Source organism: Lithobates pipiens, unplaced genomic scaffold (assembly GCF_037356315.1).
Source record: "Lithobates pipiens isolate NorthernLeopardFrog02 unplaced genomic scaffold, aLitPip1_a1.2 Scaffold_13, whole genome shotgun sequence".
Lineage (NCBI taxonomy): Eukaryota > Metazoa > Chordata > Amphibia > Anura > Ranidae > Lithobates > Lithobates pipiens.
Genome location: NW_027507718.1, coordinates 515,708,903 through 515,715,782, shown reverse-complemented (window position 1 = coordinate 515,715,782; position 6,880 = coordinate 515,708,903).

Here is a 6,880-nt window from a genome sequence, read left to right as displayed (position 1 = left end):
ATAAGCGTATATTTATTGGTTTGCGCAAACGTTATAGCGTCTACAAACTAGAGTACATTTTCTGGAATTTACACAGCTTTTAATTTATGACTGCCTATCTCATTTCTTGAGGTGCTAAAATGGCAGGGCAGAACAAAACCCCACCAAATGACCCCATTTTGGAAAGTAGACACCCCAAGAAAATTGCTGATGGGTATGTTGAGCCCATTGAATATTTTTATTTTTTTGTCCCAAGGGATTGAATAATGACAAAAAATAAAAATAATTTTTTTTTTACAAAAAGTTGTCACTAAATGATATATTGCTCACACATGCCATGGTTATATGTGGAATTGCACCCCAAAATATATTGTGCTACTTCTCCCGAGTACGGGATACCACATGTGTGGGACTTTTTGGGAGTCTAGTCGCGCACGGCACCCCAAAAACCAATCACCACCTTCAGGATTTCTAATGCCCGTACACACGAGCGGACTTTTCGACATCCAAACTCCGACGGACTGAGTCCGGCGGACTATCCGATCGTGTGTGGGCTGCAACGGACTTTAGCGAAGCTAAAGTCTGACGGACTTTAGAAATGAAGCATGCTTTAAATTTTCCTGACGGAACTCCGCCGGACCCGGTCCCCTTTGAAAAATCCGCTCGTGTGTGTGCTACTCCGACGGACTAAAACCGACGCTAGGGCAGCTATTGGCTACTGTCTATGAACTTCCTACGTCGAATCCAGTCGTACGTCATCACGTTCGACTCCGTCGGAGTTTGGTGTGATGGTGTGTGGTCAAGTCCGTTCGGTCAAAAAGTCCGCCAGAACTCCGTCGGAACTCCAGCGGAACTCCGGCGGAACTCCTTTGGAGGTCTGTCAGACTTAATTCCTCTCGTGTGTACGGGGCATAAGGGTGAAAATTTTTGATTTCACTTCTCACTACCTATCACAGTTTCGAAGGCCATAAAATGCCAAAATAGCACAAAACCCCCCCAAATGACCCCATTTTGGAAAGTAGACACCCCAAGCTATTTGCTGAGAGGCATGTTGAGTCCATGGAATATTTTATATTTTGCCACAAGTTGCGGGAATATTACAAAAAAATTTTTTTTATGCTCAAAGTTGTCACTAAATGATATATTGCTCACACATGCTATGGGCATATGTAAAATTACACCCCAAAATACATTCCGCTGCTTCTCCTGAGTATGGGGATACCACATGTGTGGGACTTTTTGGGAGCCTAACCATGTACAGGACCTCGAAATCCAAGCACTGCCTTCAGTATTTCTAAGGGCATACATTTTTTATTTTACTCCTCACTACCTATCACTACCTATCACAGTTTTGAAGGCCATAAAATGCCAAGATGGCACAAAACCCCCCCAAATGACCCCATTTTGGAAATTAGACACCCCAAGCTATTTGCTGAGGGGCATGTTGAAACCATTGAATATTTTTTTTTGTCCCAAGGGATTGAATAATGGCCAAAAATAAAAATTATTTTTTTTTTACAAAAAGTTGTCACTAAATTATATATTGCTCACACATACCATGGTTATATGTGGAATTGCACCCCAAAATATATTGTGCTACTTCTCCCGAGTACGGGGATACCACATGTGTGGGACTTTTTGGGAGCCTAGCCGCGTACGGCACCCCGAAAACCAATCACCACCTTCAGGATTTCTAAGGGTGAAAATTTTTGATTTCACTTCTCACTACCTATCACAGTTTCGAAGGCCATAAAATGCCAAAATAGCACAAAACCCCCCCCAAATGACCCCATTTTAGAAAGTAGACACCCCAAGCTATTTACTGAGAGGCATGTTGAGTCCATGGAATATTTTATATTTTGCCACAAGTTGTGGGAATATTACAAACTTTTTTTTTTTTGCACAAAGTTGTCACTAAATGATATATTGCTCACACATGCTATGGGCATATGTGAAATTACACCCCAAAATACATTCTGCTTCTTCTCCTGAGTACGGGGATACCACATGTGTGGGACTTTTTGGGAGCCTAGCCGCGTACGGGACCCCGAAATCCAAGCACCGCCTTCAGGATTTCTAAGGGCATTCATTTTTTATTTTACTCCTCACTACCTATCATTACCTATCACAGTTTTGAAGGCCATAAAATGCCAAGATGGCACAAAACCCCCCCAAATGACCCCATTTTGGAAAGTAGACACCCCAAGCTATTTGCTGAGGGGCATGTTGAAACCATTGAATATTTTTTTTTTGTCCCAAGAGATTGAATAATGGCCAAAAATAAAAATATTTTTTTTTTTACAAAAAGTTGTCACTAAATTATATATTGCTCACACATACCATGGTTATATGTGGAATTGCACCCCAAAATACATTTTGCTGCTTCTCCTGAGTACAGGGATACCACATGTGTGGGAATTTTTGGGAGTCTAGCTGCGTACGGGACCCCGAAAACCAATCACCACCTTCAGGATTTCTAAGGGTGAAAATTTTTGATTTCACTCCTCACTACCTATCACAGTTTCGAAGGCCATAAAATGCCAAAATAGCACAACCCCCCCCCCCCCCCCAAATGACCCCATTTTGGAAAATAGATGCCCCAAGCTATTTGCTGAGGGGCATGTTGAGTCCATTGAATATTTTCTTTTTTTGTCCCAAGGGATTGAATAATGGCAAAAAATAAAAATAACATTTTTTTTACAAAAAGTTGTCACTAAATTATATATTGCTCACACATACCATGGTTATATGTGGAATTGCACCCCAAAATACATTTTGCTGCTTCTCCTGAGTACGGGGATACCACATGTGTGGGACTTTTTGGGAGCCTAGCTGCGTACAGGGCCCCGAAAACCAATCGCCACCTTCTGGATTCCTAAGGGCGCAAATTTTTGATTTCACTCCTCACTACCTATTACAGTTTCGAAGGCCATAAAATGCCAAACCCCCCCATTTTGGAAAGTAGACACCCCAAGCTATTTGCTGAGAGTCATGTTGGCTGAACGAAAAAAAAGAGATTGATCGGTGGGTATGCCCACCATTAGAATACCTCCCTTCATCCACCCACTTCTAATGATGGACATACATGCACCATTTATATATGCCGAAGCATGGGGGCATCCAACTACAAAAAAGTTATGCAACATACACATGGCGAACTTTTCCACGGGCAAGCCCTCCGTCGTAATTTCGACCGTATGTACGCGGCATTAGGAGTAAAATCGCTCCTCCGCCCCCCGGCTGCACCCATGCTTCAGCATATATGCTCTTTTTTTTTTAACTGTAGTGGTGAAATCACCTCCTACAGCATTGGAGTCACGGCTTTATGTATCGTGGGAGCAAACGCTGTTGCTGTCAAGATAAATAAATCCACGCTGCAACTGAATGGCGTACCTAGTAAGCAAATTATGGTTAACGTTAAAACAAAGTAACATTACAGTATAACAGTAAAACCTTACCATACCATAACTGCAAAGCAAATGCCAAAAAAAACTGTAAAAAATAAAACATTTTTTAACACAACCTGTGCCTAAAATATATATATGCCGAAGCATGAGGGCATCCTCCCGCAAAAAGTTATGCCGCGTACACATGGTCGAACTTTTCCACGGGCAAGCCCTCCGTCGGAAATTTCGACTGTATATACACGGCATTAGGAGCAAAATCGCTCCTCTGCCCCTGCTGCCCCCATGCTTCGGCATATATGCTCTTTTTTTTTAAACTGTAGTGGTGAAATCACCTCCTACAGCGTTGGAGTCACAGCTTTATGTATCGTGGGAGCAAACGCTATTGCTGTCAAGATAAATAAATCCGCGCTGCAGCTGAATGGCGTACCTGAAAACAAAAAAAATGGTTAACAATAAAACACAGTAAACAGTAAAACATAAAAAATTTGAGAGAATAGAGAGAGAGAGAGAACAATAAAACGACAACTATTTTTTGTTTTTATATTTTATATTTTTTTTGTTTTTTTTATTTTACTTTAACTAGCCTGTGAAATGCTGTACCCTACGCTAATACTTCACTAGTGAATGGTAGCGTTCAAAACATTCACCAAGGCAAAGACCAGGATTGCCAGGACAGCGTGGACAATAACAACGGGTGTCACGCCTATATCCACGCTTGGTACAGACACGACATCTTCTTTGGGGGGTTCGTTGGGTAGGGGTACTCGGGAGGGCATAAGGAAAATGCCTCTCATGCAGCCGGCTTACTGCATTTGGTTGGGAATGGTGAGGTGCAGAACCGTCTGGATACAGAAGGTCTGTGACAACCTCTCCCCGGAAAAAAATAAAAGTTAAAGTCCCGCCTGAAGCTCTGTATAGCACATAAGCATTCAGCATAGCCAATTGAAATAAGTAAACAGACACTTTTTTGTACCAGCGTCTGGCCTTACGGGCAACTAGATACGGTGCCAGCAACTGGTCATTGAGGTCCACCCCTCCCACATTTTTGTTATATTTGTGGACACAGAGGGGTTTTTCCACAATACCAGTCGCCGTATGAATTTGAACCGTCGTGTCTGCATGAAGGGAGGTAAGAACGAAAACATTCTTATTATCCCTCCACTTCATAGTGAGCAAATTATTACACCGATAGCAGGCTCTCTCCCCCAGCCTAAGACGGGAATCTACAAGCCGCTGGGGAAAGCCCCGGCGATTAGGTCGCATGGTGCCACATGTTCCAATCTGCTGATCAAACAAATGACTAAACAGTGGCACGCTCGTGTAATAATTGTCCATGTACAAGTGGTACCCCTTTCCGAACAAGGGTGACACCAAGTTCCACACTATCTTGCCAGCGCTTCCTATGTAGTCAGGGCAGTTCTCCGGCTCTACGTGACTGTCTTTACCCTCATAAACCATAAAACTACATGTATAGCCTGTGGCCCTGTCACAGAACTTATAGAGCTTGACCCTGTATCTGGTACGCTTGTTGGGAATGTATTGTTTGAATGACAAGCGACCAGAAAACTTAATCAGGGACTCATCAACGCAGACAACTTTATGGGGAGTAAACAAGTCTGCAAAACGTTGGTTGAAGTGGTTTATGAGGGGCCGAATTTTGTAGAGCCGATCGTATTCAGGGTCTCCACGAGGATGACAGAGTTCATTGTCACTGAAGTGCATGAACCGCAGGATCTGCTCGTATTGTTTCATGGACATGGAGTTAGAGAACACGGGCATGTTGTCAGTCGGAAGCGTGGACCAATATGCCCGCAACGTCATGAATTTATGTGTGCCCATGTTGAGGGAAAGGCCCAGAAAGGTCTTAAATTCGGAAACCGTAACTGGTTTACAATCTCTGGCAAGGGAAGGCAACTGGGGATTAGCGGCGATGTGTTGACCAGCATATAAATTAGTTTGATCCACAATAGATCTATAGAGATCTTCCGTGAAATACAGCGAATAAAAATCAAGTGGCATAAAATCAGCTGTATCCACCTGAATACCGGGTTGGCCAGTGAATGGGGGAAGTAAAGTACTGGTGCTGCAGAAGTGGTGGGCACCCAATCAGGATTGGCGAATTCTGCAGGAAGGGCACTATGGGAACGACGGGCCTGCCTTTGTCTTCTTCTTGGTGGCAGCGGGACACTACTTGTGCTTGCCACCTCGCCAGCTTGAACTGCACTTATGGGACTTGCCACGTCACCACGTGATACTGCAGTGCTGGATGTACGTCCAGGGTCTACTAGGCCGCTGGTGCTTGCCAGTTCACAAGAAGGATGAGCGGCTCTAGTACTTCTCTGCTCCATACGAGGGACCTGCGATTCTTGCACCTCAACAACATCAGAAGATCGGGGTCGGGTACGCCTGACGTTAACAGGGACCTCATCTTCGTTGTCAGAGCTATGTGTCATGGAGCCGCTGTCCTCTACAGGATCGTATTCTGAGCCTGAATCTGACAGATCAGTGTTTTCCTCTTCACTATCTGTCATGCTCAGAAACGTGTAGGCCTCTTCACTAATGTACCTTCGCTTTGCCATTTTGGGCTCTAAATTTAGGGGTACACTAGTGAAACTCACAGGTAAAAAAGCACCTAAGCTGTCAGCGACTGTATAAAACGCTACAAAAAAAAATGTTAGCGATCGCAGGGATCAAGCCTGACTCTGCGAACGCTGCAGTTATGTGTGTTGTGTTTTGTAAGTGACAGTGATCGATCGATACTGCACTTGGGGGGGCTGGGCTGGGCTGGGCAGAGGGACAAAACGCAGGTGCTAGCAGGTATCTGTATTGATCCCGCTAACAATGCGTTTTTTTGGAACCCTAAACTGCTGGGGACGCTAGTATAGATCTGATCAGATCAGATATTGATCTGTTCAGATACTATACCACTACGGGAGGTGTATGCTTTGCACGTGGGTGTTAGCGGTACTAGCACTAACCTAGCGGTGCCTGGGGCGACGCAGACCCTATCTGACCCTAAAACCTAATTGATATCACCCGCCGGCTGATCAGGGGGTTAAAGCTTTATTGGGTAATAAATGGCGGGTGCCCTGAATGCCCGGAATGTTCTTCAATGGGAAGCACTGGGGGACACTATGAATCTTCTTCACTGGGAAGCACTGGGGGACACTAGGAATGTTCTTCAATGGGAAGCACTGGGGGACACTAGGAATCTTCTTCACTGGGAAGCACTGGGGGACACTAGGAATCTTCTTCAATGGGAAGCACGGGGGGACACTAGGAATGTTCTTCAATGGGAAGCACTGGGGGACACTATGAATCTTCTTCACTGGGAAGCACTGGGGGACACTAGGAATGTTCTTCAATGGGAAGCACTGGGGGACACTAGGAATCTTCTTCAATGGGAAGCACTGGGGGACACTAGGAATCTTCTTCAATGGGAAGAACTGGGGGACACTAGGAATGTTCTTCAATGGGAAGCACTGGCTGACACT